Source organism: Arachis ipaensis, chromosome B10 (assembly GCF_059453495.1).
Source record: "Arachis ipaensis isolate K30076 ecotype BB chromosome B10, ASM5945349v1, whole genome shotgun sequence".
NCBI classification, from domain to species: domain Eukaryota; kingdom Viridiplantae; phylum Streptophyta; class Magnoliopsida; order Fabales; family Fabaceae; genus Arachis; species Arachis ipaensis.
Window position 1 is genome coordinate 104,929,564 of NC_142435.1, and position 21,253 is coordinate 104,950,816.

At 40.5% G+C, this 21,253-nt stretch overlaps 1 protein-coding gene across 1 annotated transcript in view; it reads right to left on the minus strand.

The window, feature by feature from the left end:
* Positions 1 to 21,253, minus strand: part of LOC107621957 (AMSH-like ubiquitin thioesterase 3) — a 33,748-nt gene that overhangs the window by 282 nt on the left and 12,213 nt on the right. The window lies entirely within an intron of this gene.

Genomic DNA, 21,253 nt, shown 5'->3' on the forward strand with positions numbered 1-21,253 from the left:
AGAGGACCATTAATAGCCTTCCTGGTAACACAATTCCAAACCCAAGAGAGGAATGCAAGGTTATCACCTTGATAAGTGGACAAGTGGCAAGTATGGAAGCACAAGTTAATGAGGAGCCAGTTGAAAAAAAAGCTCCAGAGGAGAAGAAGGAAGAATTAGTGCACGTCCCTCCAAAGCGTGCGGACAACCCATTCCCAGACTCTCTTGACACTTATCCTACATTGCCAAAGGCTCCTGAGTACAAGCCTAAAATGCCATATCCTCAGAGACTTCAAAAGGAGACCAAGGACAAGCAGTTTTCAAAGTTCTTGGAAGTCTTCAGAAAGTTGCAAATCAATATTCCTTTTGCTGAGGTTTTGGAGCAAATGCCTCTCTATGTCAAATTTATGAAGGAATTGTTGTCAAAGAAGAAGCCTTTAAAAGGAGATGAGACAGTGGTCCTGACTAAGGAATGTAGTGCCATAATTCAGAATAACTTGCCAAGGAAGATGCCAGATTGGTGTGGGAAATTGTGATTACACTTTTCACAACTCCGCACAACTAACCAGCAAGTGCACTGGGTCGTCCAAGTAATACCTTACGTGAGTAAGGGTCGATTGATGAGCGGATATTTTATACGCTTTTTGGGGATAATTTCATGTAGTTTTGAGTATGTTTTAGTTAGTTTTTAGTTTATTTCCAGTAGTTTTTAGGAAAAATTCATATTTCTGGACTTTACTATGAGTTGTGTGTTTTTCTGTAATTTCAGGTATTTTTCTGGCTGAAATTGAAGGAGCTGAGCAAAAATCTGATTCAGGCTGAAAAAGGATTGCTGATGCTGTTGGATTCTGACCTCCCTGCACTCAAAGTGGATTTTCTGGAGCTACAGAACTCGAAATGGCGTGCTTCCAATTGCGTTAGAAAGTAGACATCCAGGGCTTTCCAGAAATATATAATAGTCCATACTTTGCACAAGAATAGACGACGTAAACTGGCGTTCAACGCCAGTCCTCTACCCAATTCTGGCGTCCAGCGCCAGAAAAGGATAAAAAACTGGAGTTGAACGCCCAAACTGGCACAAAAACTGGCGTTCAACTCCACAAATGGCCTCTGCACGTGAATTGCTTAAAGTCTCAGCCCCAGCACACACCAAGTGGGCCCCAGCACACCAAGTGGGCCCCAGAAGTGGATCTCTGCATCATCCATCATAGTCCACTCGTATTTTGTAACCCTAGGCTACTAGTTTAGTATTTAAACAACTTTTAGAGACTTATTTTGTATCTCATGATATTTCAGATCTAAACTTTGTATTCTCTGACGGCATGAGTCTCTAAACCCCATTGTTGGGGGTGAGGAGCTCTGCTGTGTCTCGATGAATTAATGCAAGTATTTCTGTTTTCTATTCAAACATGCTTGTTCCTATCTAAGATGTTCATTCGGGCTTAACTGTGATGAAGGTGATGATCAGTGACATTCATCACCTTCCTCAAACCATGAACGTGTGCTTCACAACCACCTCCGTTCTATATCCGATTGAATGAGTATCTCTGAGATCTCTTAATCAGAATCTCCGTGGTATAAGCTAGAACTGATGGCGGCATTCATGAGAATCCGGAAAGTCTAAACCTTGTCTGTGGTATTCCGAGTAGGATTCAAGGATTGAATGACTGTGACGAGCTTCAAACTCCTGAAGGCTGGGCGTTAGTGACAGATGCAAAAGGATATTAAATCCTATTCCAACCGGATCGAGAACCAACCGGTGATTAGCCGTGCTGTGACAGAGCGCGTGAGCGTAGTTTTCACTGGAAGGATGGAAGGTAGCCATTGACAACGGTGATCCACAAACACACAGCTTGCCATAGGAGGACGTGCGTGCGTGAACAAGAAGACAGAGGAAAGCAGAGATTCAGAAGACAAAGCATCTCCAAAACTCCAACATATTCTCCATTACTGCATAACAAGTAACCTTTAATCCATGCTCTATTGTTTATTCGCAATCCAACTGATAAACATAATTGACTTCCTGACTAAGATTTACAAGATAACCATAGATTGCTTCAAACCAACAATCTCCGTGGGATTCGACCCTTACTCACGTGAGGTATTACTTGGACGACCCAGTGCACTTGCTGGTTAGTGGTACGCGTTGTGAAAAGTGTGATTCACAATTCGTGCACCAAGTTTTTGGCGCCGTTGCCGGGGATTGTTCGTGTTTGAACAACTGACGGATTATTTTGTTGCTTAGATTAGGAAAAATCTTTCTCTTTTGGTTTAGAGTCTTTTATTATTTATCCCTTGTTAAAATATTTTAAACTTATAGCTCAGTTAGTTAGAACATGGTGTTTATGTTCATGGTAATTGGCTATCATATTTTTAAAACATTTTTCAAAAATAATTTTTCTATTAAATCCTGTGCCAAACTTTAAGTTTGGTGTTTTCTTGATTAATTATCCTTAAAATTTTCGAAAATTTTGTTTTGGTTTTCTAAAAATTTTAAGTTTGGTGTTCTTGTGAGTCTTCAAAGTGTTCTTGAGTTTTCCTTGTGTCTTGATCTTAAAATTTTTAAGTTTGGTGTTCCTTGGTGTTTTCCCTCCAAAATTTTCAAAAACAAGGAGCATTAGATCTAAAAATTTTTAAATCTTGTACTATCTTATTATTTTCCTCTCTCCTCACTAAATTTAAAAATATCTTTTCTCTCTATTTTTAAAACAAATTTTCGAAAATTATAAAAAAAAAATTAATTAATTTCAAAATTCAAATTCTTTTTAGTTATTTTATTTTATTTAAGTATTTACTTCTTATAAAATAAAATAAATAAAAAGGTAAATTAGTCCAAGTTATATCCATATATCCATCATGGACATAAGTGGAGATGGACAGTCCAGGAGGACTTTGGGGTCATATTCTAACCCCTCTACTGCTTCATATGGGAGTAGCATCTGCATACCCTCCATTGGAGTTAGTAGCTTTGAGTTGAATCCTCAGCTCATTATCATGGTGCAGCAAAGTTGTCAGTATTCCGGTCTTCCACAGGAAGAACCTACAGAGTTTCTGGCACAATTTTTACAAATTACTGACACAGTACATGATAAGGAAATAGATCAGGATGTCTACAGACTATTACTGTTTCCATTTGCTGTAAAAGATCAAGCTAAGAGGTGGTTAAATAACCAACCTAAGGCCAGCATAAGAACATGGAAACAGCTGACAGAAAAATTCCTGAATCAGTATTTTCCCCCAAAAAGGATGACACAGCTAAGGCTGGACATCCAAGGCTTTAAACAAGGAGATAATGAATCTCTTTATGATGCCTGGGAGAGATACAGAGAGATGCTACGAAAATGCCCCTCTGAAATGTTTTCAGAGTGGGTTCAGTTAGACATCTTCTACTATGGGCTTGCAGAAGGAGCTCAGATGTCTCTAGATTACTCAGCTGGTGGATCTATCCATATGAGAAAGACAATTGAAGAGGCTCAAGAGCTCATTGATACAGTTTCCAGGAATCAGCATCTGTATCTAAGCAGCAACCCTTCCATGAATGAAGAGGTTAAAACAGTAACTGCTGAATTCAGTACTGTAAAACAAGCTGCTGAATTCAATCAGCAATTGGATTTTCTAACAAAGCAGCTAGCTGAATTCAAAGACAGGCTACAGGAGACAAGGATAGCTAATATACATATGGACGAACAGTTTAAGCAAACAAAGCAGCAGCTATCAAGGCAAATAGCAGAAGAATGCCAAGCAGTTCAATTAAGAAGTGGGAAAACATTAAATACCCCACCTCAAGGCATCAAAAATTCAAGAAATGAGCGACCCACCAAAGATTCACCTGAGGACAGTAAGAGCCCAGGGAAAAACAATTCTGGCACTAAAATGCCAGAAAATGGGTGGAAGGCTGGCGCTGAACGCCCAGACCATGCCCAAAACTGGCGTTCAGCGCCAGAAACAAGGCAGGATTGGCGTTCAACACCAGAAATGGGCAAGAATCTGGCGTTCAATGCCCAAATGGGGCAGAATCCAGCATTGAACGCCCAAAATGGGCACATTTCTGGCGTTCAGGCGCCAGGAACAGACAGTGAGCTGGCGTCTAACGTCACTCCAGCTTCTGACTCTGGCACTCAATTGCCAGTGAGGGATCAGACACACACAAGTGCTGATAACAACCCCTCTAAAAAGGCTTCTTTAACCACTAAGGTTGAGGAATATAAAGCCAAGATACCTTATCCTCAAAAACTCCGGAAAGAGGAGCAGGATAAGCAATTTGCTCGCTTTGCAGATTATCTAAGGACTCTTGAAATAAAGATTCCATTTGCAGAGGCACTTGAGCAAATACCTTCTTATGCCAAGTTCATGAAAGAGATCTTGAGTCATAAAAAGGAGTGGAGAGAAACAGAAAGAGTTCTCCTCACTGAAGAATGCAGTGCAGTCATTCTGAAAAGCTTTCCTGAAAAGCTTAAAGACCCTGGGAGTTTTCTGATACCATGCACATTGGAAGGTGATTGCACCAAGACAGCTTTATGCGATCTTGGGGCAAGCATCAACCTAATACCTGCATCCACTATCAGGAAGCTTGGCTTAACTGAAGAAGTTAAACCAACCCGGATATGTCTCCAACTTGCTGATGGTTCCACTAAATACCCATCAGGTGTGATTGAGGACATGATTGTCAGAGTTGGGCCATTCGCCTTTCCCACTGACTTTGTTGTGCTGGAAATGGAGGAGCACAAGAGTGCTACTCTCATTCTAGGAAGACCCTTCCTAGCAACTGGACGATCCCTCATTGACGTCCAGCAGGGGGAAATAACCCTGAGAGTCAACGATGATGAGTTCAAGTTGAACGCTGTCAAAGCCATGCAGCATCCAGACACATCAACAGACTGCATGAAAGTTGATCTTATTGATTCTTTGGTAGAAGAGATCAACATGGCTGAGAGTCTCGAATCAGAGTTGGAAAACATCTTTAAAGATGTTCAGCCTGATTTGGAGGATTCAGGGGACATGAAAGAGCCTTTGAACTTTCTTCTGAAAGAGGAAAAACCTCCTAAACCCGAGCTCAAACCACTACCACCATCCTTGAAATATGCATTTCTAGGAGAAGGTGACACTTTTCCAGTGATCATAAGCTCTGCTTTAAATTCACAGGAAGAGGAAGCACTTATTCAAGTGCTAAGGACACACAAGACAGCTCTTGGGTGGTCCATAGGTGACCTCAAGGGCATAAGCCCAGCTAGATGCATGCACAAAATCCTATTGGAGGATAATGCCAAACCAGTGGTTCAACCACAGAGGCGGCTAAATCCAGCCATGAAGGAAGTGGTGCAGAAAGAGGTCACCAAATTACTAGAGGCTGGGATTATTTATCCCATTTCTGATAGCCCCTGGGTGAGCCCTGTTCAAGTCGTCCCAAAAAAGGGAGGCATGACAGTGATTCATAATGAAAAAAATGAACTGGTTCCTACAAGAACAGTTACAGGGTGGCGCATGTGTATTGACTACAGAAGGCTCAATACAGCCACCAGAAAGGATCATTTTCCTTTACCATTCACAGACCAGATGCTAGAAAGACTAGCAGGTCATGATTATTACTGCTTTTTGGATGGCTACTCAGGCTATAACCAGATTGCAGTAGATCCCCAGGATCAAGAGAAAACAGCATTCACATGTCCATCCGGAGTGTTTGCTTATAGAAGGATGCCCTTTGGGCTATGCAATGCACCTGCAACCTTCCAGAGATGCATGCTCTCTATTTTCTCTGATATGGTGGAAAAATTTCTGGAAGTCTTCATGGATGACTTCTCAGTATATGGAGACTCATTCAGCTCCTGTCTTGATCACCTGAAACTTGTTCTGAAAAGATGCCAAGAAACCAACCTAGTTTTAAACTGGGAAAAGTGTCACTTCATGGTGACTGAAGGAATTGTTCTTGGGCATAAAATCTCAAACAAGGGAATAGAGGTGGATCAAGCAAAAATAGAGGTAATTGAAAAATTACCACCACCTGCCAATGTTAAGGCAATCAGAAGCTTTCTGGGGCATGCAGGATTCTATAGGAGGTTTATAAAGGATTTTTCAAAAATCGCAAAACCTCTAAGCAATCTGCTAGCTGCTGACACGCCATTTGTGTTTGACACAGAGTGCCTGTAGGCGTTTGAAACGCTGAAAGCTAAGCTGGTCACAGCACCAGTCATTTCTGCACCAGACTGGACATTACCACTTGAGCTAATGTGTGATGCCAGTGATCATGCCATTGGTGCAGTATTGGGACAGAGGCATGACAAGCTTCTGCATGTCATTTATTATGCCAGTCGTGTTTTAAATGATGCTCAGAAAAATTACACAACCACAGAAAAGGAATTACTTGCAGTGGTTTACGCCATTGACAAGTTCAGATCCTACTTAGTAGGATCAAAAGTGATTGTGTACACTGACCATGCTGCTCTTAAGTATCTACTCACAAAGCAGGATTCAAAACCCAGGCTTATCAGATGGGTATTGCATCTGCAAGAGTTTGATATAGAAATAAGAGACAGAAAAGGGACAGAGAACCAAGTAGCTGATCATCTGTCCCGGATAGAGCCAGTGGAAGGGACGTCCCTCCCCTTTCTTGAGATCTCTGAGACGTTCCCTGATGAGCATCTATTTGCCATTCAGGAAGCACCATGGTTTGCCGATATTGCAAACTATAAAGCTGCAAGGTTCATACCCAAGGAGTACAATAGAATACAAAAGAAGAAATTAGTTACTGATGCAAAGTACTACTTGTGGGATGAACCCTATCTCTTTAAGAGATGTGCAGACGGAATTATCCGTAGGTGTGTCCCCAGAGAGGAAGCACAGAGAATCCTATGGCATTGCCATGGATCCCAATATGGAGGCCATTTCGGAGGTGAGCGAACAGCCACCAAGGTCCTCCAATGTGGCTTCTATTGGCCCACACTCTATAAAGATTCCCGAGAGTTTGTACGTAATTGTGACAGTTGCCAAAGAGCTGGCAATCTGCCTCATGGTTACGCCATGCCTCAACAAGGAATCTTGAAAATTGAGTTGTTTGACGTATGGGGAATTGACTTCATGGGACCTTTTCCACCATCATATTCAAACACTTATATTCTGGTGGCAGTTGACTATGTATCAAAATGGGTTGAGGCTATTGCCACACCCACCAATGATACTAAAACAGTGCTGAAGTTCCTCCAGAAACATATCTTTAGCAGGTTTGGTGTCCCTAGAGTGTTAATCAGTGATGGGGGCACTCACTTCTGCAATAAACAGCTTTACTCTGCCATGGTTCGGTATGGAATTCGCCACAAAGTGGCCACTCCATATCATCCACAAACCAACGGGCAAGCTGAAGTCTCTAACAGAGAATTAAAGAGAATCCTGGAATGGACAGTAAATACCCGTAGAAAGGATTGGGCAAGGAGCTTGGATGATGCTCTGTGGGCTTACAGAACAGCATTCAAGACCCCTATAGGGACCTCTCCATACCAACTCGTGTATGGTAAGGCATGCCACTTGCCCGTGGAACTGGAACATAAGGCCTACTGGGCAACCAGATTCCTAAACTTAGATGCCAAATTAGCAGGAGAAAAACGATTGCTCCAGCTAAATGAGCTAGAGGAATTCAGATTCACAGCTTTCGAAAATGCCAAGCTTTATAAAGAAAAATAAAAAAAATGGCATGACAGAAAGCTGTCATCTAGAATCTTTGAACCAGGACAGAAGGTCCTGTTGTTTAACTCTAGACTCAGGCTATTCCCCGGGAAACTGAAATCCCGGTGGAGGGGACCATACGTGATTACAAGTGTGTCACCATATGGTTACGTGGAGCTTCAAGATATTGATTCTGATAAGAAGTTCATTGTCAATGGACAAAGAATCAAGCATTATCTTGAAGGCAACATTGAGCAAGAATGCTCAAGGCTGAAGCTAGATTAAAAGCTCAGCAAGGTCCAGCTAAAGACAATAAAGAAGCGCTTTCTGGGAGGCAACCCAGCCATGGGGCATTAATCCTCTAAGCATTTTGCCCTATTTTTCTTTTTTTATTTATTTGTTTATATAAAGTTTACTGACACTAAGGTAAAGGATCAATTGCATAAGTTTACAGGGTTACAGAAGGAATTTGCACACAAAACAGAGATAGGAAGCTCAATGGCAAGAAAACGCCAGTAAAGGGGCATTTTGGGCGTTCAGCGCCCAAAATGGGCATCCACTGGGCGCTGAACGCCAGTAATGGCAGCAATTTGGGCGTTCAACGCCAGAAATGGCCACCCACTGGGCGTTGAACGCTAGGAATGGCAGCAAATGGGCGCTAAACGCCCAGGAGATCAGCATTTGGGCGCTGAACGCCCAAAACAAGCAGTGTTTGGGCGTTCAAACGCCAGGAGGACAGGGAGGAGCCAAATCCAGTTATCCCACACGTATTTCCATTTTAATTTTAAATTTTATGCTTCAATGCATGATTTTTACATGAACATATCAAGAACCCTGATTTCTAAAATCCTTAATTTCTAAAAATCCATCTTTCCAAATTCAATCCAACTCTTTTCAAAATCTTTTCTGAAGACAAATCTATCTTTTTCACTCAAAAATCTTTTCAACTAATCCATATCTTTTTCAAATATCCATATCATCTTTTTCAAAATTCAGAGTTATCTTTTTCAAAAATCTATCATATCTTTTCAAAATTAAACTCTATCTTCTATCTTATCTTTTTCAACTCAATCTTTTCATCTTATCTCTTCCAATTTTTCGAAAGCCCACCCCCCCACCCCTTTATAATTGGGTTTGGCCTCCCCCCTCCTCCATCAACAAGTGCACCTCGATCTCCTTCTATCCCTCTCCTTTCTTTTCTTTTGCTTGAGGACAAGCAAACCTCTAAGTTTGGTGTGTTTTTCCGAGATCACTAAGATCATGGCTCCCAAAGGAAAACAATCCAATCCAAGAGGCAAGAAAGAGAGCGTTCCAAAACCACTTTGGAATCAAGGGAAGTTCTTATCTAAAGAACATTCAGACCATTATCTTAAAGTAATGGGTCTGAGATCAGTGATCCCGGAAGTTAGATTCGATCTGAAAGAAGACGAATATCCGGAGATCCAGGAGCAAATTCGAATCAGGAACTGGGAAGTCCTAGCTAATCCTGAAACGAAAGTAGGAAGGAACATGGTCCAGGAGTTCTATGCTAATATGTGGCAGACTGACAAGCAAAGACTATCTGGAACAGCCTGCTACGAATTTCGGACCATGGTCAGGGGAAAGATTGTTCATACCACCCCTGACAAGATCAGAGAGATATTAAAGCTACCTCAGCTAAAGGATGATCCAGACTCCTTCAACAGGAGGATGATGAGAGTAGACATTGGCCTGGATAAGATTCTAGATGACATATGTATCCCTGGAGCCAGGTGGACCACCAACACAAAGGGCGTCCCAAATCAACTCAAGAGAGAGGATCTCAAACCAGTTGCCAGAGGATGGCTGGACTTCATTGGGCGTTCTCTGTTGCCCACTAGCAACCGTTCTGAAGTCACAGTTAAAAGAGCAGTGATGATTCATTGCATCATGATGGGAAAAGAAGTGGAGGTTCATCAGCTGATTTCAACTGAGCTCTATAAGATTGCTAACAAAAATTCAAAAGAGGCCAGGTTGGCTTATCCAAGCGTGATTTCTCTGCTCTGCAAGGACGCTGGAGTCAAGATGGGAATAACTGAATATATCCTAATTGAAAAGTCAATCACCAAAGCATCAATGGAGAGACAACAAGCACAGGAGGATCTTATCAAGAAGAGAGCACAGGAATTCCTCCCAGAGATTCCTCAAGCGGAATATTGGGAATATCTTGAGACGTCTGTCACCAAGATACAGGAAGCTATGGAGCAAATAATAAAACAACAGAAGAAACATAGTCAAATGCTGACCCATATGTTTAAAGAACAAGAGGAGCAGGGACGTGACTTAAGGGAACTGAAGCGCCAAAAGTCTTCTGTAATACCAAGCCTCCCAAGGATCAGAGGAACTCCCATACCCCCAGAATAAAGGTTGTTAAATTCCAATTTCTGCCTTAACTCTGTGACAGTGTCCTTATAAAAAGTTTACCTTAGAAGTCATATAATAGTAATTAGTATCTATTTGATTTTATCTTCAATTAAGCTATAGTTTATTTTTCTCATCATCATTAAACATGAATAAAGTAGTAGATCTTTTGAATAAGAGGCAATAAAATTTCGAGTTTTAATAAGAGAAGTTCTAATTAGTTAAATGTGGTGGCAATGCTTTCTGTCTTCTGAATGAATGCTTGAACAGTGCATATGTCTTTTGAATTTGTTGTTTAAGACTGTTAAATATGTTGGCTCTTGAAAGAATGATGAACATGAGACATGTTATTGACAATCTAAAAAATCATAAAAATGATTCTTGAAGCAAGAAAAAGCAGCAAAGAATAAAGCTTGTAGAAAAAAAAAAAGAGAGAAAAAGCAAGCAGAAAAAGCCAATAACCCTTAAAACCAAAAGGCAAGGGCAAATAAAAGGGATCCCAAGGCTTTGAGCATCAGTGGATAGGAGGGCCTAAAGGAATAAAATCCTGGTCTGAGCGGCTAAACCAAGCTGTCCCTAACCATGTGCTTGTGGCGTGAAGGTGTCAAGTGAAAACTTGAGACTGAGCGGTTAAAGTCAAGGTCCAAGTGAAAAGAAGAGTGTGCTTAAGAACTCTGGACACCTCTAATTGGGGACTTTAGCAAAGCTGAGTCACAATCTGAAAAGGTTCACCCAATTATGTGTCTGTGGCATTTATGTATCCGGTGGTAATACTGGAAAACAAAGTGCTTAGGGCCACGGCCAAGACTCATAAAGAAGCTGTGTTCAAGAATCATCACACTGAACTAAGAGAATCAATAACACTATCTGAATTCTGAGTTCCTATAGATGCCAATCACTCTGAGCTTCAATGGATAAAGTGAGATGCCAAAACTGTTCAGAAACAAAAAGCTACTAGCCCCGCTCATCTAATTAGAATCTGAGCTTCATTCAAAAACTCTGAGATATTATTGCTTCTCAACCTATTAGTCTTCTATTTTATTTGTCTAGTTGCTTGAGAACAAGCAACAGTTTAAGTTTGGTGTTGTGATGAGCGGATATTTTATACGCTTTTTGGGGATAATTTCATGTAGTTTTGAGTATGTTTTAGTTAGTTTTTAGTTTATTTCCAGTAGTTTTTAGGAAAAATTCATATTTCTGGACTTTACTATGAGTTATGTGTTTTTCTGTAATTTCAGGTATTTTTCTGGCTGAAATTGAAGGAGCTGAGCAAAAATCTGATTCAGGCTGAAAAAGGACTGCTGATGCTGTTGGATTCTGACCTCCCTGCACTCAAAGTGGATTTTCTGGAGCTACAGAACTCGAAATGGCGTGCTTCCAATTGCGTTGGAAAGTAGACATCCAGGGCTTTCCAGAAATATATAATAGTCCATACTTTGCACAAGAATAGACGACGTAAACTGGCGTTCAACGCCAGTCCTCTGCCCAATTCTGGCGTCCAGCGCCAGAAAAGGATAAAAAACTGGAGTTGAACGCCCAAACTGGCACAAAAACTGGCGTTCAACTCCACAAATGGCCTCTGCACGTGAATTGCTTAAAGTCTCAGCCCCAGCACACACCAAGTGGGCCCCAGCACACCAAGTGGGCCCCAGAAGTGGATCTCTGCATCATCCATCATAGTCCACTCGTATTTTGTAACCCTATGCTACTAGTTTAGTATTTAAACGACTTTTAGAGACTTATTTTGTATCTCATGATATTTCAGATCTAAACTTTGTATTCTCTGACGGCATGAGTCTCTAAACCCCATTGTTGGGGGTGAGGAGCTCTGCTGTGTCTCGATGAATTAATGCAAGTATTTCTGTTTTCTATTCAAACATGCTTGTTCCTATCTAAGATGTTCATTCGGGCTTAACTGTGATGAAGGTGATGATCAGTGACATTCATCACCTTCCTCAAACCATGAACGTGTGCTTCACAACCACCTCCGTTCTATATCCGATTGAATGAGTATCTCTGAGATCTCTTAATCAGAATCTCCGTGGTATAAGCTAGAACTGATGGCGGCATTCATGAGAATCCGGAAAGTCTAAACCTTGTCTGTGGTATTCCGAGTAGGATTCAAGGATTGAATGACTGTGACGAGCTTCAAACTCCTGAAGGCTGGGCGTTAGTGACAGATGCAAAAGGATATTAAATCCTATTCCAACCGGATCGAGAACCAACCGGTGATTAGCCGTGCTGTGACAGAGCGCGTGAGCGTAGTTTTCACTGGAAGGATGGAAGGTAGCCATTGACAACGGTGATCCACAAACACACAGCTTGCCATAGGAGGACGTGCGTGCGTGAACAAGAAGACAGAGGAAAGCAGAGATTCAGAAGACAAAGCATCTCCAAAACTCCAACATATTCTCCATTACTGCATAACAAGTAACCTTTAATCCATGCTCTATTGTTTATTCGCAATCCAACTGATAAACATAATTGACTTCCTGACTAAGATTTACAAGATAACCATAGATTGCTTCAAACCAACAATCTCCGTGGGATTCGACCCTTACTCACGTGAGGTATTACTTGGACGACCCAGTGCACTTGCTGGTTAGTGGTACGCGTTGTGAAAAGTGTGATTCACAATTCGTGCACCATCGATCCCATGGAGATTGTCGGCTTGAAGCAAGCTATGGTTATCTTGTAAATCTTAGTCAGGAGATTAATGATAAAATGATTTTGTTTATGAAAAGTAAATAACATGAAATAAATGGTACTTATGATTCAGAAATGAGGAACAAGTTGAGGTTTCGGAGATGCTCTGTCGCCTGAATCTCTGCTTTTCTACTGTCTTCTTCTCCAAACACGCATGGCTTCTTTCAATGGCAAGTTGTATGATCCTCTCGGATGAAAAATACCAGGTACGATCTCTGCACGGCTAATCAACTGTCGGATTTTTCGTCTCGGATGAAAAATGCCAAGTACAGCTACCGCACGGCTAATCATCTGTCGGTTCCCGCTAGCGTCGGAATAGGACCCTTGTCCTTTTGCACACTGTCACTGCGCCTAACATTCGAAAGTTTGAAACTCTTCACAGTCATCCCTTCCCAGATCCTACTCAGAATACCACAGACAAGGTTTAGACTTTCTGAATCCCAGGAATGCTGCCAATTGGTTCTAGCCTCTACTACGAAGATTCTAATCTCACGGACTCGGTTCGTGGATCAGAGACCCAAGAGATATGCACTCAAGCTATCACCCAATGACTATGTTGAGCTCAGATAGAACGGGAGTGGTTGTCAGGCACACGTTCATAGAATTGAGAATAATGATGAGTGTCATGGATCATCAGATTCTCTATATTGAAGTACGAATGAGTATCTTAGAATAGAATCAAGCGTAATTGAATAGAAAACAGTAGTAATTGCATTAATCCATTGAAACACAGCAGAGCTCCTCACCCCCACCTATGGGGTTTAGAGACTTATGCCATAGAAGATACAATATGAAGTGTAAAAAATGTCATGAGTTCCAAAATGAATCTCTAAAAGTAGTTTTTATACTAGACTAGTAACTTAGGTTTATAGAAAATGAGTAACTAAGTGCAGATAGTGCAGAAATCTACTTTCAGGACCCACTTGGTGAGTGTTTGGGCTGAGCTTTCAAGCTTTCACGTGCATATGCCTCAAGTTGGAGTTAAACGCCACCCTGGGTGCCAAAATGGGCGTTTAACGCCAAGAATTATGCCAGTTCTGGCGTTTTACGCCAGAAAGTTTTTGGCTGGCTTTCAACACCAGTTTGGGCCATCAAATCTCGAGAAAAGTATAAACTATTATATATTGCTGGAAAGCCCAAGATGTCTACTTTTCAACTCAATTGAGAGCGCGCCAATTGGGATTTTGTAGCTCTAGAAAATCCACTTCGAGTTCAGGAGGGTCAGAATCCAGCAGCATCCGTAGTCCTTTTTTAGCCTCTGAATCAGATTTTTGCTCAGGTCCCTCAATTTCAGCCAGAAAATACCCGAAATCATAGAAAAATACACAAACTCATAGTAAAGTCCAGAAATGTGATTTTTGAATAAAAAATAATAAAAATATAATAAAAAGTAACTAAATTATACTAAAAACTATGTAAAAACAATGCCAAAAAGGGTATAAATTATCCGCTCATAACAACACCAAACTTAAATTGTTGCTTGTCCCCAAGAAAATGAAAACAAAATAGGATAAAAAGTAGAGAATATACAATAAATTCCAAAATATCAATGAAGCTTAGTTCCAATTAGATGAGCGGGACTAGTAGCCTTTTTGCTTCTGAATAGTTTTGACATCTCACTTTATCCTTTGAAGTTCAGAATGATTGGCATCCATAGGAACTCAGAATTCAGATAGTGTTATTGATTTTCCTAGTTCAGTATGTTGATTCTTGAACACAGCTACTTTTTGAGTCTTAGTCGTGACCCTAAGCATTTTGTTTTCCAATATTACCACCGGATACATAAATGCCACAGACACATGACTGGGTGAACCTCTTCAGATTGTGACTCAGCTTTGCTAAAGTCCCCAATTAGAGGTGCCTAGAGCTCTTAAGCACACTCTTTTACTTTGGATCACGACTTTAACCACTCAGTCTCAAGCTTTTCACTTGGACCTTCATGCCACAAGTACATGGATAGGGACAGCTTGATTTAGCCGCTTAGGCCAGGATTTTATTCCTTTGGGCCCTCCTATCCATTAATGCTCAAAGCCTTGGATCCTCTTTATCCCTTGCCTTTTAGTTTAAAGAGTTACTGGCTTTTTCTGCTTGCTTTTTCTCTCTTTTTTTTCTTTTTTTTCTTTTTCTTTATTTTTTTTCCATTTTTTTTCACTGCTTTTTCTTGCTTCAATAATCAATTTTATGATTTTTCAGATTATCAATAACATTTCTCTTTTTTTTCATTATTCTTTCAAGAGCCAACAATTTTAACATTCATAAACAACAATATCAAAAATATGCACTGTTCAAGCATTCATTCAGAAAACAAAAAGTATTGCCACCACATCAACATCATTCAACTAATTTCAAGATAAATTTCGAAATTATGCACTTCTTGTTCTTTTGCAAATAAGAATATTTTTCTTTTAAGAAAGGTGAAGGATTCATGGAATCATTCATAACTTTAAGACATAGACTCTAAACTTTATTGATCAATGAATAAAAATAAGACATTAAATAAACATAAAAGCAGATAGATAATAATAAAAGAAAGGAAATTAAGGACATAAAAATAAATGACTCTAATACTAATGCTTATGTAACTCTTAAAATAGGTTTCTAATAAGAAAAGTTATCACAGAGTTAGGACTCAACAACCTTGATTTTGAGGGGTAGGTGCTCCTTTAATCTGTGGGACGTTCAACTCTTCAAGAGATAGCTTCTAACGCTTTAGCTCCTGTATTTCACGCCCTTATTTCTCTTGTTCTATGAGCATTTTGTAGAACATGCTGTTTTGATTCTGCTGCTCTTCTTTGAGTTGATTCACAGCTTCTTGCAACTTGGTGACAGATGCTTCTAAGCGGGCCCAATAGTCAAATTGAGGAATTTCTGGGAGGAGCTCATGCGCCCCCCTCTTGATGAGGTTATCTTGAATTTGAGGTCCATCCATCACTTTTTTGGTGATTGGGCGTTCAACTGTGATATATTCATCCACACCCATCTGTACCCCCGCATCTTTGCATAACAGATTAATCAAGCTTGGGTAGGCCAATTTGGCCTCAGTGGATTCCTTCTTTGCAAACATGTAAATTTCAACAGGGATCAGTTGATGAATCTCTACCTCCTTCCCCAGCATAATACAGTGAATCATCACTGCCCTCTTTACAGTGACTTCAGATCAGTTGCTGGTTAGGAGTATATAATGCCTAATGAAATCCAGCCAACCTCTAGCAACTGGTTTAAGATCACCTCTCTTTAGTTGGTTTGGGACACCTTTTGAATTGGTAATCCACTTGGTTCCAGGGAGGCATATGTCCTCTAGAACTTGATCTAGCCTTTTATCCTTGACCATTCTCCTATTAAAGGACTCTGGATCATCTTGTAGTTGAGGAAGTTTAAGAACCTCTCTCACTTTGTCAAAGTGGAAGTAAATAACCTTTTCTCTGACCATAGTCTGAAAGGAGTAGAAAGCAGTTCCCTCTAATCTTTGCTTTTCTGTCATCCATAGATTTGCATAAAATTTCTGGACCATGTTTCTTCCAACATGTATCTCAGGATTAGCCAGGACTTCCCAACCCCTGTTTTGAATCTGCTCTTGGATCTCCGGGTATTCATCTTCTTTCAGATTGAACCTAACTTCCGGGATCACTGATCTTCTACACACAATTTTGAAATAATGGTCTGCATGTTCTTTGGTGCAGAAGTTCTCGTGCATCCAACGTGGTTTTGGATTGCTTTCTTTCTTCTCTCTTGAAGCAGTTTATCTTCCTTTGGGTGCCATGAGATTGGTTTGTTTTAACTCAGGGACCACGGAAATCACACCAAACTTAGAGATTTGCTTGTCCTCAAGTAAAATAGAAAGAAAGAAGATGAATAGATGGAGAGAAGGATTCGAATGATGGAGTAGAGGGGATGGCTGAATGTATAAATAAAGGGGAGGGAAGGAATGGGTTCGAATTTAAAAAACATATGATTTGAAAGATATGATTGATAAAAGATAAACATGATATGAAAAAGAGAAGATTGTTTTCAAAATTTAAGAGATATGAAAAAGATTTGAGGAAGTTAGATCTGAATTTTTATTTATGCATCTAAGAAATAAAAGATAATATGAATGAGTTAAAAAGATTTGAAAAGAAATTAGAAAGATGAATGAGTTTTGAAAAAGAATTTAAAAGAATTGAAAGAGAATTAAAAAAATAATTTATAAGATTATGAATTTTTGTTAATGGAAATTAGAAAATGAATGTTTGTAATGTTTGGATGCAGAAAATTTTGAATTAAAATATGAAAATTAAAAAAAAATTGAATTGGAAACGAAATTACCTCTCCTCTAGCTGTTCTGGCGTTAAACGCCCAGAATGATAGCTATTCTGGCGTTTAACGCCCATCTGGTGGCTATTTTGGGCGTTTAACGCCCAGCCAGATACCCTGGCTGGCGTTAAACGCCAAAAATCCTTCTTTACTGGGCATTTTTTTGAACGCTCAGAATGCTGCCAATTCTGACGTTAAACGCCCAGAATGCTGCCCATTCTGGCGCTTAACGCCCAGAATGATACCTTTACTGGCGTTAAACGCCCAGAATGGTAGCCATTCTGGCGTTTAATGCCCAAATTGCCTCTTTACTGGCGTTTTAATGCTAGTGAGCTCTTTTTTCTATGTGATTCTTCTGCTTTACGTTCTGAACCTCTATTTCCTTGACTTGTTCACTGAAAAGCTTTAACAAACATGAATAACAAAATTAAATGAACTTATATAATTGTTATAAACATCTAATTTTATGGCTGGGTTGCCTCCCAGCAAGCGATTCTTTACTGTCTTTAGCTGGACTTTACTGAGCTTTTAAATTTAGTCTCAGTTTTGAGCAATCTTGCTCAATATTTCCTTCAAGATAATGTTTGATTCTCCGTCCATTAACAATGAACTTTTTGACAGAATCAATATCTTGAAGCTCTACATAACCATATGGTGACACACTTGTAATCACATATGGTCCCCTCCACTGGGATTTCAATTTCCCAGGGAACAATCTGAGCCTAGAGTTAAACAGTAGGACCTTCTGTCCTGGCTCAAAAACTCTAGATGATAGCCTTTTGTTATGCCATCTTTTTGCTTTCTCTTTATAAATTTTAGCATTTTCGAAAGCATTGAGTCTAAACTCTTCCAGCTCATTCAACTGGAGTAATCTTTTCTCTCCAGCTACCTTAGCATCAAGGTTTAGGAACCTGGTTGCCCAGTAAGACTTGTGTTCCAGTTCCACTGGCAGATGACATGCTTTTCCATACACAAGCTGGTATGGAGAAGTTCCTATAGGGGTCTTGAATGTTGTTCTGTATGCCCACAGAGCATCATCTAGACTTCTTGCCCAATCCCTTCTACGGGTACTTACAGTCCGTTTCAGGATTCATTTTAGTTCTCTATTTGAGACATCAGCCTACCCATTTGTCTGTGGATGATATGGAGTCGCCACTTTTTGGTTAATTCCATATCGGACCAGAGCAGAGTCAAGCTGTTTATTGCAGAAATGAGTGCCTCCATCACTGATCAGTATCCTAGGCACACCGAACCTACTGAAAATATGCTTCTGGAGGAACTTCATTACTGTCTTAGTGTCATTAGTGGGTGTTGCAATTGCCTCTACCCATTTAGATACATAGTCTATTGCCACTAGAACATAAGTGTTTGAATATGATGGTGGAAAAGGCCCATGAAGTCAATACCCATACATCAAACAACTCAATATCTAAGATCCCTTGCTGAGGCATGGCATAACCATGAGGTAGATTACCAGCTCTCTGGCAACTGTCACAGTTACGTACAAACTCTCGGGAGTCTCTATAGAGGGTAGGCCAGTAGAAGCCACATTAGAGAACTTTTGTGGCTGTTCGCTCACCTCTGAAATGTCCTCCATATTGTGATCCATGGCAATGCCAAAGGATCTTCTGTGCCTCTTCTCTAGGCACAAATTTGCGGATTACTCCGTCTGCACACCTCTTAAAGAGATATGGTTCATCTCATAAGTAGTACTTTGCATCAGAAATCAATTTTTTCGTTTGCTGCTTACTGTACTCTTTGGGTGTGAATCTCACAGCTTTATAGTTTGCAATGTCTGCAAACCATGGTACTTCCTGTATGGTAAAGAGTTGCTCATCCGGAAAGATTTCAGAGATCGCAGTAGGAGGGAGGGACACTCCTGCTACTGGCTCTATCCGGGACAAATGATCAGCTACTTAGTTCTCTGTCCCTTTTCTGTCTCTTATTTCTATATCAAACTCTTGCAGAAGCAACACCCATCTTATGAACCTGGGTTTTGAATCCTGCTTTGTGAGGAGATATTTTAGAGAAGTATGATCAGTGTACACAATCACTTTTGATCCCACTAAATAAGATCTGAACTTGTCAATGGCATAAACCACTGCAAGCAACTCCTTTTCTGTTGTTGTGTAATTCTTCTGTGCATCATTTAGAACACGGCTAGCATAATAAATGACATGCAGAAGCTTGTCATTCCTCTGTCCCAATACTGCACCAATGGCATGATCATTGGCATCACACATTAGTTCGAATGGTAATGACCAGTCTGGTGCAGAAATGACTGGTGCTGTGACTAGCTTAGCTTTCAGAGTCTCAAATGCCTGCAGACACTCTGTGTTAAAGATAAATGGCGTGTCAGCAGCTAGCAGATTGCTCAGAGATTTTGTAATTTTTGAAAAATCCTTTATAAACCTCCTATAGAATCTTGCATGCCCCAGAAAGCTTCTGATTGCCTTAACATTGGCAGGTGGTGGTAATTTTTCAATTACCTCTACCTTAGCTTGATCCACCTTTATTCCCTTGTTTGAAATTTTGTGCCCAAGGACAGTTCCTTCAGTCACCATGAAGTGACATTTTTCCGAGTTTAAAACCAGGTTAGTCTCTTGGCACCATCTCAGAACAAGTGCTAGATGGTCAAGACAGGAGTTGAATGAGTCTCCAAATACTGAGAAGTCATCCATGAAGACTTCCAAAAATTTCTCTACCATATCAGAGAAGATAGAGAGCATGCACCTCTGAAAGGTTACAGGTGCATTGCACAGACCAAATGGCATCCTTCTGTAGGAAAATACTCCAGAAGGACATGTGAATGCTGTTTTCTCTTGGTCCTGAGGATCTACTACAATTTGGTTGTAACCTGAATAACCATCCAAAAAGCAGTAGTATTCATGACCTGCTAGTATCTCTAGCATCTGGTCTATCAATGGTAAAGAAAAATGATCCTTTCTGGTGGCTGTATTGAGTCTTCTGTAGTCAATACACATATGCCACCCTGTAACTGTTCGTGTAGGAACCAGTTCATTTTTTCATTATGAACCACTGTCATGCCTCCCTTCTTGGGGACAACTTGGACAGGGCTCACCCAGGGGCTATTAGAAATAGGATAAATAATCCAAGCCTCTAGTAGCTTAGTGACCTCTTTCTGCACCACCTCCTTCATGGCTGGATTCAGCCGCCTCTGTGGTTGAACTACTGGCTTAACATCATCCTCTAATAGGATCTTGTGCATGCATTTGGCCGGGCTAATGCCCTTAAGATCACTTATGGACCACTCAAGAGCTGTCTTGTGTGTCCTTAGCACCTGAATTAGTGTTTCCTCTTCTTGTGGCTCTAAAGCAAAGCTTATGATCACATGAAAAGTGTCATCTTCTCCCAAAAATGTATATTTCAGGGATGGTGGTAGTGGTTTGAGCTCGGGTTTAGGAGACTTCTCCTCTTCTTGAGGAGTTTTCAGAGATTCTTTTATTTTCTCTGGTTCTTCCAGATCAGGCTGAACATCTTTAAAAAAGTTCTCTAGCTCTGATTCGAGACTCTCAGTCATATTGACCTCTTCCACCAGGGAGTCAATAATATCAGCACTCATGCAGTCTTTTGATGTGTCTGGATGCTGCATAGCTTTGACAGCATTCAACTTGAATTCATCCTCATTGACTCTCAGGGTTATCTCCCTTTTTTGGACGTCAATGAAGGTTCGTCCAGTTGCTTGGAAAGGTCTCCCTAGAATAAGAGTTACACTCTTATGCTCCTCCATTTCCAGTACTACAAAGTCAGTGGGAAAGGCAAATGGCCCAACCTTGACAATCATGTCCTCAATTATGCCTGATGGAAATTTAATGGAGCCATCAGCAAGTTGGAGGCATATCCGGGTTGGTTTAACTTCATCAGTCAAACCAAGCTTTTTGATAGTGGATGCAGGTATTAGGTTGATACTTGCCTCAAGATCACATAAAGCTGTCTTGGTACAAGCACCCTCTAATGTGTATGGTATCATAAAGCTTCTGGGATCTTTAAGCTTCTTTGGTAAGCTTTTCAGAATGACTGCACTGCATTCTTTAGTGAGGAAAACTTTTTCAGTTTCTCTCCAATCCTTCTTATGACTTAAGATCTCTTTCATGAACTTAGCATAAGAGGGTATTTGCTCAAGTGCTTTTGCAAATGGAATCTTTATTTCAAGAGTCCTGAGATAGTCTGCAAAGTGGGCAAATTGTTTATCCTGTTCCGCTTGGCAGAGTTTCTGAGGATA